The sequence below is a fragment of the Varroa destructor genome, unplaced genomic scaffold, assembly GCF_002443255.2.
Source record: "Varroa destructor unplaced genomic scaffold, Vdes_3.0 BEIS01000001.1, whole genome shotgun sequence".
NCBI classification, from domain to species: domain Eukaryota; kingdom Metazoa; phylum Arthropoda; class Arachnida; order Mesostigmata; family Varroidae; genus Varroa; species Varroa destructor.
The window spans coordinates 9,723,086-9,743,086 of record NW_019211454.1 but is presented as its reverse complement, the minus strand read 5'-3'; the positions used below and the strand labels follow the sequence as shown (position 1 = coordinate 9,743,086).

General features: G+C 43.3%; 1 protein-coding gene across 3 annotated transcripts in view; it reads left to right on the top strand.

Annotated features, from left to right (window-relative positions):
- LOC111250889 (uncharacterized) overlaps window positions 1-20,001 on the top strand; it is a 123,788-nt gene that overhangs the window by 30,711 nt on the left and 73,076 nt on the right. The gene's annotated exons all lie outside the window — the stretch shown is intronic.

Below are 20,001 nucleotides of genomic sequence, written 5' to 3'. Positions count from 1 at the left end.
ATATGCCCCTGTCGCATTGCGTAACACACTCAAAAATCGCGTACTTATTTGCCCATTTCACAATCATACGTAGCGGACCGTTTATGTGCTTCATTGTAACTTCTCATTTTATATGTATTCATCTCATCACTCGGTTGTTTGCTGCATTCGGCATCGTGCGACAATTGTTAAGGTCGTAAGGCCATCTAAACAACTGATTTTTGCTTTTCTTCGACGTTTCGCGGAATCATCATCGAAAGTACACTACGAACTGCAACACCTGCTCGACCGCATTAGATATAGCTACGAGCTAACAATCTAGTATCTAGCAAAGTTGTAATTTTAGCTACGATACTTCTCCAAGTAGCCCGGAACACTTCACTGATCGCAATTAGAGGTACGGCTACCCATCTTCTGCCATGCGTCTTGACCGGCAGTCGGTAGGCGCTATATTTGTAGGGTGGCCGCCTCATCATAGCGTGTCACGTCGCTACTTCTATAAAATGAGACGTTGGCTTGTGGACCTTTTTTACGCAAGATAACCTTCCCCGAGGCCCCACCCCGTTGCACAACGATCACAGTACGATTATACACAGTATGTTTGTGTATATGTAACGCTGAAACGCCATTATAAACTAGTAACACCAACGCAGGCGCAGCTCGTAATTCTGATAAACTGAAAATGTAGTGCTTGGATTTCAAAAGTGGTTGATGTCGGTTAGCCTGCAAAGAAAGGGGCCGCCCCCCATCTTTGCCTCCAGCGTAGTCACACTGAAAGGGAGGCCATAAAAGTAGCACGTGCATATATAGACACGCATAGTCAAAAGTGTCCATGTATAGAGTGTATATGAAAGTTCACATCGCTTCAAATCCGTCCTAGTATATATACGCTCACGCAACGTACGAGTTAGTAAATAGAAGCTCTGCGTGAGAACGGGGTCTATTGCCTAGACAGTCTAGCAGTTTGTTAGTTTTGATTAAACGTGTTTTTGTTGCAGGTTATCCATTAGAGCGCAGTTAGCACGTACTGTATTGCCAAATTGAAAGCGAGAAAAATCGGAACGTGTAGACAAACTAAGAACAACCTTTAAACAGTCTTCAAATAAGTTGGCTTTCAACGAACGCTATTCTCCCATGAAAAACACTTCACAATCATGTATAACACAGCCATAATCATATATATACTAAAGAGAAAAGCTTCCAAATGGCTAGGTCGATTCGGTTCCGTTGTCGCCAAAGCTATGACCATGGCTTACTGGCACGAGGCACACCTTGAGAATTGTTCACGCAGTCAGCGACTTGTAACAACGATAACACCAGCTCTGATTGCCATCACATATATATACGTAAGATGTCTCCGGGCGCTTTGACCTTCTACAGGTGTCACTTTTACCTTGCAGTTATTTAAATTGTCATTGCTCCAGCTGTTGCCGCCGTCATTGGCTTTGAAGATTGCCCCACCTCGCTCTGTTTCTAGAATGGCCAAACATGGACGACAGCTTCTCGGAAATAGGAGCAAACCGTCTGATCATCTTCTTGAAAATTTCCCTTAACACGCTAGAGTGGCTTCGTTCGCTAGATGATAAAAACACACTTACTATATAAATGATAGTGTAAATCATCTTCCATCGCATCTGTTTTTTTTTTTACAGCAACTACATATAAACTGTAGATGGAAGAAATTAGGATCAACAACATATGGGTACGACACTAAAAGCAGCTGGAACTGATACTTGTACCTATCGTTTTCAGGACAAGACCTAACTTCCGCTAATAGTTTAATGTTAGTCCAATTCTTTTGCAGTGTTGTGGCGATCCGTATCGTTAAATGACAAATGTAGTTTAACCATCTTTCGTTCGTTTTTAACTAGAGGAAATTATGTCGCATGTAAAAAAGATGGACACGCCTATTACACTCTGCGCACATATCAATTATACGCCATTCGACGGATTTTATTTCGGTAAAACGTACCCATTGCCATTAAATATTGCCAACGGATCGCGGTGTTTACGCCTACAGCTAAACGCGATCCTCGATGTCCCTTGCCCTAGCTGATATCGGATTTAAAAGGTAGACAGGAAAATCACCACCAGAAAAGCTCTTTACATGTTTCATTTTATCAAAGTAAAGAGATTTTGTATCAACGGCGGCGACTACAACGGTACCAATAAATCGAAATTGCTATTCTGACCAGCGTGAAAAACGTCACGGACGCGTAACCTTGACAAAGGCACCTATTTTTATTTGTGTCTGTTTATAATATTTATGCTAGGTTATCAATACGAAGTGTTGTTTTTTTCCGGTGAATCAATAAACGGCCTGCTATTTGAATACAGCATCTAAGTGTCGGTCACTTCAGAGGTAGGGCCAGAGATATAAACTGAAAAAGATCAGTTGAGAAGTGTAGAAAAAGATTACTATTGTTGACTTGTGCTTACTGGTCAAATTTAGTGTAATTAGAGGGCCGGACAGAACAGACTGCTACCAGAGAAGATGAATAGAGGAAAACCTCTTTAACTCTAAGAATGAGAACTCTAAAAACGACTAGATGTTATAAATGCGTTTGAAAGAAGGTGTGCAGAAGCGGATCTCTTCGTAGAACATTTTTAATAAACTGTATTATGTTACATATCCCTGCCTTGATTGATTGTCAAATTTACGCACTGTAGCATCTGTTCTTTATGACAAGCTTGATGGTCACCGCATTAAACGGGTTATTGGGGCTGGCTTACTGCCTGGGCCATCAGAGCGACTATTCTGTGTATCGGTGTAAAACATAGGCATAATGTGCTTCTTTTCGAGAACTCTTTTCGAGTTCCGAAAGGTCCTATTTTCGAATACTTCTAATTGTTTTTCTTTTCTTTTGTGTCGAATTCAGTTTTGTGCCACAAAAGGGACAAATCGATTATCTGTCATCAAACGAAAGCCAGACGGTCGTTTATTGCTAAATATGCAATCCTAAACAAAACGTAGATTTTTCTTGATTTTGTCAAAGCGTAATAGAAATACGGGTAATAGGGTTAAGCTCATCTTCGTCACGATTACGCTACTATATATGTATCATTTTACCGACAAAGATCGAATCCTTCAGTAAACAGATATTGCGTTGGTCAATTCCGTTATTCGGAAACAAGCGTATTAAGACGAAAGTGTGGGTAGAAATTGCTACTTCTTTACCTTCAGCGCCCAGGGCGCCCTGGGTTTGCCCGTACGAGGGAGCTACTTGCAGCAAAAATGTCGTTATTGTTGTTTCTCTTTGCTTACGGCTACGCCCCCTAAGGGTGATCCCAGCAAAATTCAGCTACCCTGGCCATAGACACGCTTGTTTTGACCACGACCACGCGTATGTTAAAGAGAGTAACAACTATCTTATGCCAACAAACGAGCGTCTACGACCACATGACAAAGGTACCGTTGCTTGCCGGACTCCTTCATGAGACCTCAGTAGATTAGATGTTAGCACGTACGGGAGGAAAGTTCCGAAGGCAACTACAAACGCTAAATGAGTCTCTTTAATAGGAAGGCGTGACATTTAACACAAACAAAAAAAGCTGTGTAGGATTTTCCAAATTAGCCCAACTATTTAACGCTAACCTATTTGGCTCTCGCATTGCTATGAGTACGGATAGCTAACTATTCATTAAGCTGGACAAATGACGCTATAATAGAGGTTCTTCCTGTGTTGGTTACTGGTTGTTTAAAGTGTATGACCCGAATTCTAATCAGAAACGGTAGCCAAAAAGTTACTGTATAGGGATACACGGGTTTTATAGCCATCACACGGCTGGAGCATTCAGATGCTTCGGTGCAATAGTTAACAAATGGATATACTGATGGCATGATCGAATGCGTAACGTAACAGTAGGAGATGGCGGAGGTAGTTCGTTTTTTGTGAAACAAGTTCTATGTACGATTGCATAGATTATTCTAGCTAAATTCAATCCAGCGTATAGCGATGGGTCGCCTGTGACGAACGAGCGTTCATTTGCCACAACAGGAGCTGCCAGCTTGAACGCAGCGTTTTAGGTATCAATAGGTACTGGACAATAATGGCTATAGACAAATCCTGCTATAGTATTCCTTATTACTAGCAGTCAACATCGACTAAGGGAAATAGGTCTCTATAAACGCACCGTATATTTATGCATGTGTAAAGATATGTCCTAGACTGGTTCCTAAGCTAGCAAATATATAAGGAACGCGTTCCTTAATCTGTGCGCGATACAGCTCGGTAGTGTACCGACAACGTATTTTGAATCTGCGATTGTAATTTCACGTTATGTTTACTGATTAGTCCGTCCACCAATGATGCTTAGTGAAGATGCACATGGGCACATCGTGAACAATTCGATGTCGGGATGTCTTTGAAAAACCCAAGTGGGTCTAGATTTCCGAGCGAATGATATTCATGATTCTCGGATCAAGCATCTACCTAAATCGAGGGTCTGATAGGATAAATCAATAAATTACCCTTCGATATTTATATGTAACAGTTGAATTGATCGGTGTTTTCCCAGTGGCAGCAGCAGTAGCGGTTGTAACATCGATCGGTCGCTATATCAGAGCAGTGTTTATTGGGAACAGTTTAGTATTAATATATAGGTACTTTTCTATTAGTACGTGTGCTCGCAGTGGTGCCATCATGAACGATACAGTTTCACTGCCCCATAGCGGGCATTATTTGGGTCCCGTCTTTGCGAAGCTAGTGGATTAAATACCGCTAGATGTCAACAGAACTAGACGTTTCTTCGGCAGGGATTAAGCAGGACTGTTGTTTGATTTCTAGTCGTTCTTAGATGTTGAGCGCATATTTGCACACTTCTCATGTATAAATAAATCCACTGATACCCCCTGTAAACATGCCATAGATATTATTATAATCGATTACTATTGCCAATTATATATCGTAGCACTTGCACACGATTTAATTGTTAACATAGAACATTATTACAGAAGCCTTCGTAGCGCTCGTATCAATGGAGACGATAACTAGATCTAGATGTACATACGAGCAGAATCCCAAACGCAACAGGAAAATAATACCTAGCACAGCTGAACTAATCGGCCGGATATTTCAAATAATAACAAAAAAACTAACATAACAACAAGCAGTGATAAGCACACTTCCTACATAGTACGGACACATTGAGGCACGAATCGTCGCATGACCTCGATGTCATTCGCTAACGTAAGCTATGACACTTCCTCGCCAATAGCGTCAACGGCGCGAAGATAGACCTGCTTGATGGGGACGGTCCCCTTATAGTCCATCCGATGCGTAAACAAGACTCTCGGTTGTTTTAGAATCGGTCATTTCATCATAGCCATAATCAAAAGCCCGATTTTACCAATTGTTTTCAGCTACTGTTACGCTAGCTGCCTGAAATTACGACGTCCGGACTGCCTTCATGAGATTCGATCACCGGTAACTGCCGGTGCGAATTTCGTTGGGTAACGTACCTATATGTGACATTTCGCAGGGTTCACTTTCTTCATTCAGCTCCTGTCCCCGAGTGGCAGCAAGGAAAAAGATGTTTACTCTTCATCAAACTATCTACATAATAAATTCCTCTTATAAGCAGTAGGCATGATCTACAAGATTAAAATTCCGTCTTCGAAGACCGTCATTTTTTCGCATGTACCAAAATGTCACATATACCTACGCTGTCCTGATTGACCAATGCTGCACACTTAGTGCGTGATTATGCCACTCTACTGATCTCTACGATGAAACCATTATCCATTGACAAACTGCCCCGAGACACATCAACGTGGAGGTGCACACCCCCAGATGTCCTTATCTATGCAGGCCATCACTAGTCTCCACGTGAATCGCTTTTTACATTAAATGTCCTCAGGTAGTCGGTAAGCCGTCCCCTGTTCTCAGTGGCAACGACAACCGAATATCGCTAGACGTCAACAACAACGGAATAATAAGCAGAAGCCACAGCTACAGAAGTGAAAAAAATAAATAAATAAATAAAAGCAAAAACTCAAATCTCGTCGCTTCAATCATTATTATTATTTGATTCTGGACGGCCGACCGAAAAGACGAACTGCAACGACGCGACAGCGGCGTGCGTAGCGTACTTTCGCTTCAACTTTGTTTTTCGCTACCGCTACCACTTGTACCACTGCGATTGCTCTTCGATCGTCGCTCGCGGTGTTTGGTAAACGACTGGCCAGACGCTTCTGCGGCAGGTTGATTCTGCTGGCGTTACTTGTGCGGTTTACGCTGTATGTATCGTATCAGCTGCTATGATCATTGCAGTTATTAGCTTTGTCGTTGTCGTCGTCTGCGCTGGTTAGTGACTTCGGTGGTAATATTTGTGCCGGTAACGGGTATGACGGTGCGCGTGGCTATAACGTTCTCTCCCGCAGATTTCGAATGTCACACAGCGCCGTCCCTACCATCGCAAAAACGCCGACGGCACCGGCAGTAGCCGTGAAGTAAAGGTTCATTTCATAGTTAGGCAAATATTTTGACCAGAAACCAGAGCCTTGTTATGCGAACTAACCTTTGGCTAATCCTTTATAGAAACAAATCTTCGGAATCATCTTACGGTATCACAGCCAACGCCAAATTAGCTAGCTACCAGCTGTGGACTCGCAGAAACTGACTGCACCTAGCACACCTGCGATACCAGCCTCTAGGCGAGACTAACCTACCGCGATACAGACAGACATCGCGTTGGTGCAAACAGCTCTATTTCCACACAGCCATAAGCCCATCATTTACAAACGCACCCAAATAATATATGCCCCTATATATATATAAGATTTTGTATGTGCGTGCGACAAGGGATGGGGGCTTCGCCCGCTAGATGAATGTATGGACGTGGACAAGTAAATGGTCGGACGGGACCGTGGACACAGTGTCGTGAAACAAAGAGAAAACACAGGGAGTCCGAAGTTGCCAGAAGGGTCTCCAGAATAAAGGGCCGATGCAACAGTTGCTAGAGCATGAGCAAAATACGAAACGGAAAAAATGTTATTAAACGAGTAAAAATAAAGCTCGAAATCATGATCGTTATAATAAAAGTCATAGTGATGATGGGTAAAAATGACTATAATCAATATACATATAAGTGGAGCAAATGTTCTTCGCTGGGAAAAATCTTAATAGATAGGGCTAGTTAAGCTTAATGATATTGTTTGATAGTTGTGGAGGTATGGATTTGTTTGATTACTCACTCACTCATTAAAAAGTGTGAAAGGACTGCATTGGAGAAAACGTGGCTAACGTGCAAAATGGGTACAGAATGGCGTCCGACGCATGACAGACACGTAGCACTTAATAAAGATTGGGAACAAAACTTGTCAAGCTAGCCACAAACCGGTATGCATATAGGTGTTAATTGACAGTATTGGAAATACAGAAACTCTTATCACTAATCTCTTGAAGGTCGAGCCCGGCACGTGCTAGTATATAGTTCCTTAAAGTTCCTTAAACTTAACCTAACGGATAAACATGCTCAATACTTTGCAACATGAACACATATAGATGGAAATTTTTTGTTAATATTTAAAAGCACAAAATTAACATAAGCAATTAATAAATAAATAAAGTAAATACGTGTTAGCTATATTCAACATGCCTATGTCCACCCGACTGTATGACAGCCATATTGACTTTATAATTAGAACATAATAACGAAGTGAGCCGCCCTGATTCCCGTGATGATGCTCTAATAATACCTTAGGAACGCGTGATGAGGTTAGGCATACGCTGATTCGTGCTGGAAGAACCCAAACCTTTGTGGTAATGTTGAACCGGATATGGAACTCGAAATATGTAACCGAGTCGTTCTTAAAGCACTTTTGGATTTCAGAAAGTTGAGGATCAACTCATTGCGCAAATCTGACATCACTCCCAACTTTTCTGTTTGGTCCTGGTACGAACGAACGTTACATTTACTTTAGTACTTATCTATGGGTCACGTCTACCTTGTTCAGAACATCTCGAACATTCAGTTAACTATATGCAGCCACTTACAACGCCGGATATTTACCAAATACCTTCAAGTCAGAAGCGAACTTAGATACAAAATCCAACTGTACGGTAGCAGCTTATTAGCTGAACTATGACGTCAACCGCAGCAGCAGATCCAGCTGGAATATAATCGACGCCACATACGATCCGAACTGTCCCTTAGTCACACCTATTTATTCATTGAATCTGAAAACAATAACATTGCCGCTTTCGCATAGACGGAAGGTTTCACGCACCGCCAATATCACCTACCTCCCATTAGCTATCGTGCCCGTCAATGTTGTCGCGCCACTTGCCGTCTGATGACCAACGCCCCTGCCTCGTGCCGACGACAACGGTAGCAGCGAGGCGTTATTGTATACAAAATTTTCTGTACAACACGACAACTACGATAACAACGAACGGCTACCAGAATCAACAGCTGCAATCGTAATAACAAAAAAGCAGCATAACTCGACCAGAGAATGCATTTTACGAGCTTTGCTGGTTACCTTATTTCTTTTTTTTGTTCCATATTTATTTGGTATCGAATAGATGCAACGCGCTAATTTCAATTTGGGCATAGTAGACTAGCTTTCACGCAGGGATCTGCCACCTACTGCACCTGTAGCCCACTGGTATGCTTTTGGGCATTTGGATTCACCCTGCAATCTTTCCGTTCTTGTTGATCACTTTGTGGAGCCAATGCGTACCGCAGAAGTCTCAGTGGCGACAACAACGACAGCGGTAGCGACCGCGGCAGCTTCACGATCGTCTGTTTTCTTTTTTAAATCACATCAGATTATTGCTCCAAATTGTAATGCTGTTGGTAATGGTCTCAATGACACTGATCTTGCTTTTTTTTTTTAAATCCTTTTGTTGCTATTGTTGATGTATTGGCGCCCTACTATTTCGCCGTCGCCTCTCGAGAAGATTGGTCAGACGGCGTTATCGCTATGGATATGTTTTCGTACTAATTCGAATCTCGTTGTGGTGGATGTTGGAGGCAATAAAAACACGACAAAACGTAAGGAAGGCTGAGTGCGAAGAAGAAGCACGAAACGCGCGAAGAGTAATTAGGAAAAAAGGAAAGACCAGGTCACAAGGACATCGAATACGTTTAGATAAAATCGTATGCGTAAAGCGGTGCACACTGGAAGCATATGACCCAATGCGCTATTGCTGGCGGAATGATGTTTACCTGGCGGTGTGCATACTACCGGATGAACGTGCATACAAGTGTCCTGATTGTTGCCAACTTTCTTAAACAATAAAGTGAAACAAGTGGCTAAGCCGGTGGATAAGGTAATCGGATCAGGACGCCTTTAATGATCGCACAAGTAGTAACTTCGACTGAAACCGGGATCAGTCAGTATCGAGAATAGGTCAATAGAGTGTGCTTGTTTCGTCTCGTATCGATGACAACATACATTACATTAGTATAAACTTACAAAGTTGCGACCTTTGTACTGGCAAAAGGCGAGATGGAGCTAATAGCTGCTTCGCACCCAAAGATAACCATGATGATGGCGAGGCGATTACTATGAATGGCGGTAACCTTCAAGTTGGAGGTGCTCCATAAGCGGCCCTAATTGTAACCAAATTAAAATTAATTTGTATATCATACGCATATTATACTCCTTTCAAACTCGTACATGTCATTTAGTTCCTGCATGATCGTTTTCATGGTAATGTAGGGGCATGATGTTCGTTCAGTGAATTCAGATACACGTGAGGTGTTCTGCGTTTAAAACCGGGAGTAGACTTTGTGTTGAGAGGGCCCATCCGTCTGAAGCAATGCTCAAAGGCAGTACTAGAACACCTTAGCTTAGAACAAGCAAGCTTAGAACACCTTCATTAATTTAGTTTATGATCAGAAGCGAAGCATCCGTGGCATAATTCACGAAATCAAAAAAAGAAACACTGGGGCAAAGGACGGTTGCCCGCTAATAGTAGCTAGACAGATTCATGCTCTCGACTTTTATTTCGCCTCACCTGTTTGGCTTCGGCGCTTTAGAGGCAGCGTACGTATATCTGTTATGTCTTGCCTTGTCTATTGTTATAAGCTCTTGCTATCAGCTGTGTCTGATATCGTGGCTAAGTCCGCACCGGTAACAGTAGTTGTTCTTGGCTAAGCTGTACTGCTAGAAATAACAATGGCTATTCATACCATTCATTTAAGCAGTGATGTTCACTGAACTATTTGTTAGGCCAGCGCATCCGCGTATATGCGATGTCTGCCCGCTAACCATAGGGCATACATGTATAGGTGATAAAAATAGGAGATACCAAATAGATTTATAGAAAACATACAGAAGGAGAGAGAGGGAGAGAGGGATAATCAGCGAAGATTTCTTTCTTTTTTCCTGCTCTCCCGAAAACCATGGCGGGGGCGGTCTAGTATGAACTATACTGATTACAGACATGCAGCAACGGACAGGGCAGAAAGCCCACTGCAATGACTTTATAACACGGTGAAGATTCGTCGATGATGACAATGACCAAGACAAAAACGCGGACGGATAAGACAAGCTAACGCAAGGACCCATCGCTGCACGACGTCGGTGCATACGCAGCGCGAGAAGTGCGCCTAATAGTGGAGTCGTACAGTACGGCATCGCCTGCTGCTGGTATGACTCAGAACGATAAGCCTAGCGTGTGATGTTCCTTAGGACAACCTATGTCTTATAAGCAAGGCACAGTGAGCAGAAAATCGAACAATACTTTTCGTTTGTGCCTCGCTTCATTTCTATCTACATGTAACTCTATAGCAGGTGTACAGCGGCAAAAGTTTTGAATCCGTTGCGACCAGGCGCTCTGGCATTGTGAGACACCTTTTGATTGCATTGTGACAATCGCCATTTTTGATGATCCCGTCGAGAAATTGACTCTCTGATGGTTTTCGACCAGTTGGCAGTCCTCTGACGACTTTCGCTCGCGTTAGGAACCTCTTGACCGCCGTCGGCATTCGCAAATTCCGTCTTAGCCGCAATTGTGCCCACAGAGAAAACAACATGTACGTTTTTTTTTCTCTGCGTTATACGTCGGAGTCTAGGCTAGCTACAAACAGCCTGTTATGATCTTGATTGTCGACTCAATAGCTGGTCTCGCCATCTGATATAACGGTGACGTTCTTGTTCGCAAATAGATGAACCGGACTTCACAAGCGTAACCATAAAACAAAGCGCAACAGATGGAACACTACGTACTTGGTCGAAGTATGCCGATGTTATGATTTCCACCTTTCAGTCCGTCGCCCGCCGGCTCGATACTTAAGTATTTTAGGGAGATGAAAAAGAAGCGTGGGGCTGCAGCAGTTTGTTCCAAACTACCTACTAACCGTTGTCTATATATCTTAACAAAATACGATGAATAAGACAGCTGTCTGAAGCTTTAGGTACTCTTCTATAGCAATGATTTACATCGGGATCCAGGGTCAAGTCCAGATGGCTACATAAAACAATCGGGTACGTGGGCGGCAAACTTGCTGAAAACTATACTGGTTAGTATAGTGGTTTGATGTATTCTTTTCTATGTTGGACCAGTTATTGGTAACTTTCGCATAACAGACTCGCCGATATAATGTTTAAGCTAGAAATATTGTCGTTCACGCGAGCGTAGTTTTTGGCGTGTAGAAATGTCGCGTTCGTACGTTAACTTACCCTGGATTGGTGGATGGTTTGCGTGGGTCTGAACCGCGCGGTCTACTTGATCACTATAACGCCGCTGTGAGGGCTTCTTGACTAATCGCCTTCGTAGAATAATGTTTAAAAATAATAATAGGGATAATTATAGTAGGCCTTTTTTAGATTGTTTATCGATCAAGCTTGCTTCACCCTCACTCTGACCTGCTGTAAATTTGTATCATTTTAAAAGCTCTGTCTATGAAAACTTTTGATTCGCTATTGCTATACATCTATATATCGCCATGTTTTTCTTATTTTGCTTTATAATATCGTCTTAATCACCTTTAGAACGAGGTATGCGTAACGTTGTTCCATGGGAGAGACTGGTAGTCTGGGCCTCTGTCGTAACCTGGTTCTAGTTACCAGACCTAATAAGAAACATGTCTATGCCTGTTCATCATATACAAGTACTCGTTTGTAAGTATTCGATCCGGCGGTTATAAATGCTACTTTGTCATATTTACGAGTTACCCGACCGTTAACCCTTAAATCGATGACCACATAAAAACGGGAAGCGTGTCTATGATCTCAGATGCATGCTCAGCGTCCGAGGTACATAAAAAAAAAACTCAGTTAATAGCACAAATGCGAACAGCAGCTCTCGAATCACCAACTGATTTACAATATGAATTATCTTAACTTGACGATAATTATTTTTAGCGCACATAGAACTTGTTGTTCAGCCATTGCCCATAGCTACGGTATAAGGCGTTTTATTATACGCTTACGCGGTCAATTTCTACGTCATTTGCGGACATTTTTGTCACCTTCGTCCTTTGCGTTTTCCGTGACAATCTCCGATTCCCTCAAGTACTAGCTCTATTTCCCAGCACTTGTCCGTGGTCGACACTGTTCTTAATGTAATTTCTGGCGAACGTATTTTCACACTTATCGTCCCTCGTACTTGGACATATAGCGTTGTACACAGTACATTGATGGTTTTGCTATAGCGCGACGTGTCGTAGTTTACATGCAGGTCTCCGCTGTCGTGACTCCCGCTTGGCGCCGGAACGACGACGCTGTTCGTATCACGCTATTGTTGTTATTGTCGTTTCTATTCTCATACATGTATTATTGCGCCTATCCGGAACGGCGGCAGCAGCCGCTGTAAAGCCTACGGCAGAGTCGACGTCGCAGTGGCGATTTCGCGGGAAACCAACGTGCAACAGCGGCAGACGTTGCTGATTTGTTCAATTTGACAGCATCGCGCCCGATTGCTATGGTCATATATCGCTTCAAGGCGCTTACGACCTATCTGCGGACAGTCTTCCTTGGCGCGGTATCGGCAGACATCGAGATAGCTTCTGTCTGTATCATGGGCCCTAGAGGCTAGGGGTATACTGCGACAGTAGATCTGTATTTCTGCGCCACCGCCGCCGATGCCTGCGCCATAGTTATATGGGAAGGGAATTAAGTCGTGATGCTATACCATTTGGTGCACTGCAACGAGAGACGCTTTGATCCAGCCAACCAACCACCCCACACGTTGTATATTAAGCTGAAATTGAAATGACTAGAACGGCCATGATAATAACTGTGACTAACAAGAAAGAATATATAAACAAACAATATCACCACCGACTACGGGCCTGATATAAAAAAAAAAAAACAATAGAAATAAACGCCCCTTGCTGCAACTACTATTAGCTTTTTGCTGATTTTGACGCTACGCTCTACTGCCGGCCGTGTCAGGTGATGATGCGTCGAAATGCTCCTTTAGATTGGATGAACTTGTTCAATTGGTTTATTCGTTGGTATCTAGCTTCGCTTGTTCGTCGAACGAATGCATGGACTAAAATAACGAAATTTCCTCGCAGGGGGGTGGAACCGCGGGTGAGTGAGCTTCGCTGGCGAGAAGATTCGGTGGCGATGGCTTGAAACGAAGCGTCAGTATATGCCAAGGACCAATATATATGCTGATCAAAGGGTTATTGTTGTTGCCGGCAATGCTGATCTCGAGGCTGGCGGCGTCTTGCATTTAGTAAGGGAGAAGCACGTTCATTGTTAATAACGTTGCGGCAGCAAAAGAAATGGCCGCTCTTGTCTCGGCCCCTGGAATAGGTGAAAGTCACAGTTCTAGCATGTTAGACGCCGCCGTCGTTAGCGTACTTTTGTCATCTACAAGGACGAAGCGGGATGCTGCGACAATGAAACGCAACAAAGTTGTGGTATAAGGTGGCGTACAGTAGAACGGCGGCAGACGTAAAGCGACTGATTAATGGTAAAAAAGTACTTCAACGTTTTTCGTTTTACGATATTGTGTCTGTCTCGATATCGACGAAGTCTAGATATTGTGATCAAATATGAACGCTGACCGTAACACTCCGAGAGCAAAATGGGGGCCTGCAATTCAATGAGGATGACTTTTTTCGAGCAATTGCTAGCGTTCGTTGTGAACACTGCTTTTACTGTTGTTCATCACGGTATATTCCGGGCAAGAAGGGGACTTCTGCTAATTTATCGATTTTTACTAATTAATATGTGCATCGTTCCATCGTTGATTAGACAAGACCGTACCAATAAAATGAACTCAGATAGTATTCAACATTTGTAATCCTACTGACCCGATCAACTGTGAGCCGCTACATCTAACTGAATGTTATATTATACGCTTTGCTTTTGTCTATTGCTGTTACTATTAATTATAGTTTAACTACCGCTAGAGTGATTGCTTCTATGAACATTAAGCCCGTTACACAAACGATTCTCCCTCAGGTCCTCATATGTACGGTGGCCAGGATGGTAGAACGCCCTAAAACAGCGTTCAGGGCGGTACCGGCGTTTTGTGACTCACAGTAAAATACTTATAGCAAAGCAAATATGAGGCGGCACGGGGAAAGACAATCCGTTGAAGCGAGTGGCAAGCCATCGCGGCTTTTGTTATCTTCTTACTAACGCTAGTCCAATCATGTTCTAGCCCATGCTCAAGTACATTGTTCTCGTAGGGACTGTACCATGCACCGCCAACCAAAGTGGCTCGTTTTAGACCCTGCTTAGCGACCGCCGAAGCAACAACAAGAGAATCGATAACAACAACAACAGGCGTAAATTTCGGTACGCGCTGGCCGGCGCGTTTCGTCTCCCAACTGACACGGCGAAGACGTTCACGCCAAGAAGAAAAACAATCGTCTATACTCTACAGCGATGCAAAGGTCTGGATTAGGTTTACAGCGTCGCTGGTACTGTTAGTTCCCGTTCTGGCACAGCGTTGACCCTCGACCAGATGGAAGGACAGTGAATGGCACCGGGAGGTCCTAGACAGGCGATAACCAAAGCGAAGATGAAATGAGAACAAGCTGCTCCGGAGCGCCAAATCTGTTGCGCGTTTCCGCCAACAGGAAACACCTCGTCAGGGACTCGTTTGGACAGTTTGCGTCCTCCCGCAGCAGCAATGGCAGCCGGCACAGAGAGACGTATAGCATTTATCAGAGTGTGGACTGTGACGAGCTAGCCAGACTGTCGTCTGGCTAGCTCGTCACAGTCCACACTGACATTCAAACTGTCACCGCACTGGCGGCAACACTGCCGACAATGATGACCGAGATTATGATCTTGAGCTCTTATATCGCTCGCGTATGCTAAATTGGAATTTGTTGTTGTTATCGTCTTCGTTCGAGTGGTTCTCCTTCGCGCTGCCGTTTGGCATTGCGTTTGTTGTTTTTAACAACGACGCCTATAGAAAGGCGCTCGCAGCTGTTCGTAGCTAATGATAGCGTCGTGGTATTTATCGCGATGGTGGCAACGGTGGTCCCAGTCGGCGCCCATATTCAACATACGGCTTTATCCTGATGACGATGTCTTCTGCTGTTTGCGGCTGCCGCCGCTGTACAAAGCGATCAACAAAACCGTTAAAAGCGAAATTGCTTTTTTCCTAACTCACCTCAGTTTTCCTTCTACAGTCACGCTGATCTTCAGTGGTCGGGCAGCGTATGCGTCCCCTTCAGCGCAAGACAACGCTGCGAACTTGTTAAATAAACGCAGAAGCACGTCCGCTAGGAACGCGCAAATCGGTGCTGGCAGCGGCAAATAACACAGCGAACGGCTGATTGGTGATTATGTAGCCATGCGGCAGTATGGAGAGTGCCTGCTATAGTATTGAGATGGTTATAGCTAACATAACGTGTGCACAGACACAACAATTGCGCCGACAGCGTAGAACATATCCATGTTTTTCGGGCGGCATCTACAGCTTTGCAGATTTTTTGGGGGTAAGAGCATAAAGTGCCCTTTAGTGAACAATTGCGTACAAGCAGCGGGTATGCAAGTACAAATCTGCTGGTCACTATTAGCCAGATTAGCGGGCAAACTCTGAAGAATGATGACAGCAGCAAACTAGGCAAGCCAAACTACCGCTAGAGGCTCTTCTACTTCATCTCGGATGATGCGATAGCCGCTTGTGGCACTGCTGTCGTTCTTTTGTCAGCGATTGTTACGGTACCAAGACGCTGAGAGGTGATTTGAGCACGCCTTTGAAAAACAAGGGCGCTAATCGTAGGCCGTTTTTCTACTTCTCTTAGCTCTTACGCAGATATAAAGGAGTCGACTTTTGCTAGTAGTGGCGTACGCTTAGCTGCTGTTGTTGTTATTACTGAGATGAAGGCTATTAATAATGCCGCTGATTTTTAGGGTCTTTGCGATTGCTAGTTGACACTACCAGACCCTACCGGCTTCAGCACTGCTTCCCCCATAAACATTTAGGACTACGCTCGTACAGAGGCGTTGAGGTTGTCGTAAGGCTGCGACCTGATCTGGCTTGTCTTTGCTCGACACATTCAACGGATCGTCGGCCCACCTGTATCGTATCATATTGAAATAAAATGACTAGCAGGGCTGAAACAGGAACAATAACGAAACGAGTTCCATCGTCTTGCTTGTGTCCTGGATTAGTGACGAGCTTACTCGACAGGTATCCGTCGCCCTGTCGCAGTAACCTGTAAAGCAGCCTATGTAGCACAGTTACAATTTAGGTTGCGCGCGATCAAAACGGGCCGTTAACAAGTAAGCAGGCGAGCAAGCAGAATAACAGCGCCAGCAATGGTGACGGTAAGTACAGTGTCTTGTATAATGGTATAATTTTTGTTTTAATAATATATTCACTCTATTTTCGAGCACTTTTCCCTTCTAGAATTAACGGAAGTAAGCGTTATACGTACATAGCGACTTATGACACTACATTACGTCGTTTCTGGGGAAGTATGCGCAGTTTTTGCGTGTAGGCTATGGAACAAGCGAACTGCCCATCTAACGTGTAAACATTATTTTTATACGAAATTCAACGGCTGCGGTGACAAAAAGACAATAGCGTGTTAATTCCTCATAGATAGATTGTCTCTATTAGGCGATTTAGGGTGCAATTGTTATAGTATTAGGACGCGTCTCTGGACAATGCCGTGCTTCGTCTTGTCTGCTTCCCGTGTCGCCCGCCCCTTTTCAGGAAATACTAGCGATTTCGAGTTACAACCAACGCTTGTTGGTTGACGCCTTAACTGCGACAGAGAACAACGGGTCCCCCGCTGAAGAGCATGAAGAAACTGCCGCCACCCTAGAACCACCGAATATTCTCCCAGGGGATGAATGAGGAGTAATGCAAACATCCGACAAACAAATCGGAGCAGATCCATATATGAGCACGGACTTACGGCCAGACGTATGTGTACTATAATGAACGGAAAAGTTAGCGGCGGATTACTACTGCTGTTGTTGTCAGGTTCTGCATTCATACGTGGTTTGCGGTCGTGTTCTCACTGGAGAAAGTAAATAACAAATATATCCGAATAGCTAGCGGTGCTGCCGCCGTTCGGGCCGCTTCTGTTGGGGTGCGTTCGTAACAAAACAATGTGATACTTGTTTGCTAAAAGTGATTGTACGGTGAGAACTATGATCATGCTGGCTATGGTGGTGATGATTTCTATTATGTAAAAACGCTATCGGATGTTGAGCTGTTGCTGTTGGCCTATTCAGGCGAAAAAAAAAGCGGTTTCCATTTAATTGCTGCCTGTTAATGTTTTACGCAGGAGGGAAGACAGCTAAATGCTGAGGGCTATGGGATGAAGGGGACCGGCGAAGTGCGCCACATGGAAAAACAGGAGGCTACCGGTAAGAGAGCAGGAGACGAACATGGTTCCAAGTGAGAACGAATGAGGGCTATGCCCTGCACAGGCCTTGCATGAGGACTCTCGTGCGCGGATGTGTGCGTGTGTGTGTTTAATTGGAACGTAGGGAAACTCACATGAACTAAATAGGTATCGTAAAAGTAAGCTTGGACACGTGATTATCATGGAGAGACATTTTTCATCCGGGATTGTCAATCAGGGTAATAAGAAATTGATGGCAGGACGAGAAAGCAGAACCGGTCCCGTTGGAAAAGACTAACAAAGTGGATTACATGCAACGAAGATGACAGAAATACATTAAGGCCTGTTTGTTATCGAAGCTGAAATTTCACTTGTTTAAGGGTGCTTATCTTACAGAACGTTTAAAGTGGCGAAGCGGGTATTTGTTGACTAGCTATGATGAAGTTCCGGGTTCGATCCCCGTCTGGAACTTTGTAATCTTTTGAAACTACTAGAGTTTTTAAAAAACAGGTTATCGTGACTATCAGATCTTGTCAGTTAGTCCTTGTGATAAGACAGTTACGAGCTGTTTGCCCTCTACATTTAGGACCGCGTTATAGGATTGCTTAGACTCGAAACTGGTTGCAAACACGTTCAGTTCCGCGCTGGAGGGAGCGGCCGGTGGTCTGACGCGATGCCTGACAGCAGCAAAACCAGAAGTAAAATTCCAGGCATTTACTTAGTTTACAACACAGTGACTTTAAGTAGCGTGAATATGATTTCTACTCTTAAGATATTCGGAGTGGACCTATCGTCGACCTTCGAATAAAAGACCTTTAGTCAGTGCATCTGTGCTAAATCCTTTTCTTTACAAACATATGTCAGAACATCATATAAAATAACTTTGTGTATCGCTTTAAGTATTTCAAGTAACGACCCCTGCACGCTGCTGCTGATCCAAAACTCATTCGTTCAAAGCCACCGTGTGAACATTGTACATACGAAAGCTAACTCTGTCATAATAGAAATAACATTTAATGAAAAATACAATTTTACAATGGTTTTTATGATGTTAGTTAGCTTCAGGCGTACACCTTCGTTTGTCACTTGAGTCGTCGGGCACATTCTAGGGTACTTTAATTCTTATACTTTTCATGCTACAAAATATATTCTTCCTTCTGATATCTGAAACTTATCACTCTTCGACTGTTCACAGGCATGGGATCGAAAAAATCTTACAAATCAGATAGTGCGGAAACGTTGTTGTGTGGAAAGAACCTTCTCGTTACCGATTACGTGAAACATAACTGCCGCCCGGCAATCTAACGTCGTCACTTATCTGTTAGATTACATTTTATATTGTTATTGTTGGTATTACACTGTGGTGTTATTTAGGTATCTCAGTCAAATATAGACGGCTCACTGATGAATGAATATGTTTATAAAATGTTTTCCACATTTTCGTTTGTCCTGATTGTAACATCGGTTACGAAAACCTGTCGTTTTTTCTCCACACCCCCCACTGCAATGATAACTGGCAAATACTTCTGCTACAATTTCTTCTGTTTTAGATTTTTCGTTTAATACATCTCCATTACTAAGTGGTGAGTGAATCATGTGTCCGGCATATTGTATCTATATATTGTTTATATATATATAAGAACATATAAGAACGATTAGATCATAAACTCCCATAGGACGTGTCCTGTGAAATATTATAAAAATGAATACGAACCTTCCTCTCGTGCTATGACTATTGTCACTTTCGCGCTGAATGCCAATAGGAACAGGCCTTCGATTGCAGGCGCAAAAGCCTTTTGATGATCTATTGTAAACTCATTTGAATGATCGGTACTGAAGCGAGAGCGTGTGATTTCAATAGATTAACAGAAGAGAATAACTATTTTGTCTATTCGAAAGATTCTGTTGAATCATATCGTAGGAGTTGTTGGACGCTACCTTAGATATATCACACACATAGATAACAAAAGATGCCATTCTACCTCAGATCGAAACACTGCTCTTGTACAGTAATTAAGCAGCTAATATTTGGTCAGGGTAAAAGCCCCACTTGCCCAAGTGCCCCCAAAGCACCACTACGTTTCTACTAGCGATCTCTGCTCGATCGCTGACCTTTACCGATCACTTCGCGGATTGCAAGAGCGTTACCGGACTTTCGTATCAGCCAAAGCTAACTCGCGTCGAAGGTCGGACAATGTTTGCTACTGCTATTTTTTTTTTTTCATTACATTTTTCTATTTGAGTATTTGTTCTTCGCTTTTTATAGACCCTATAAACAAACCTCATTTT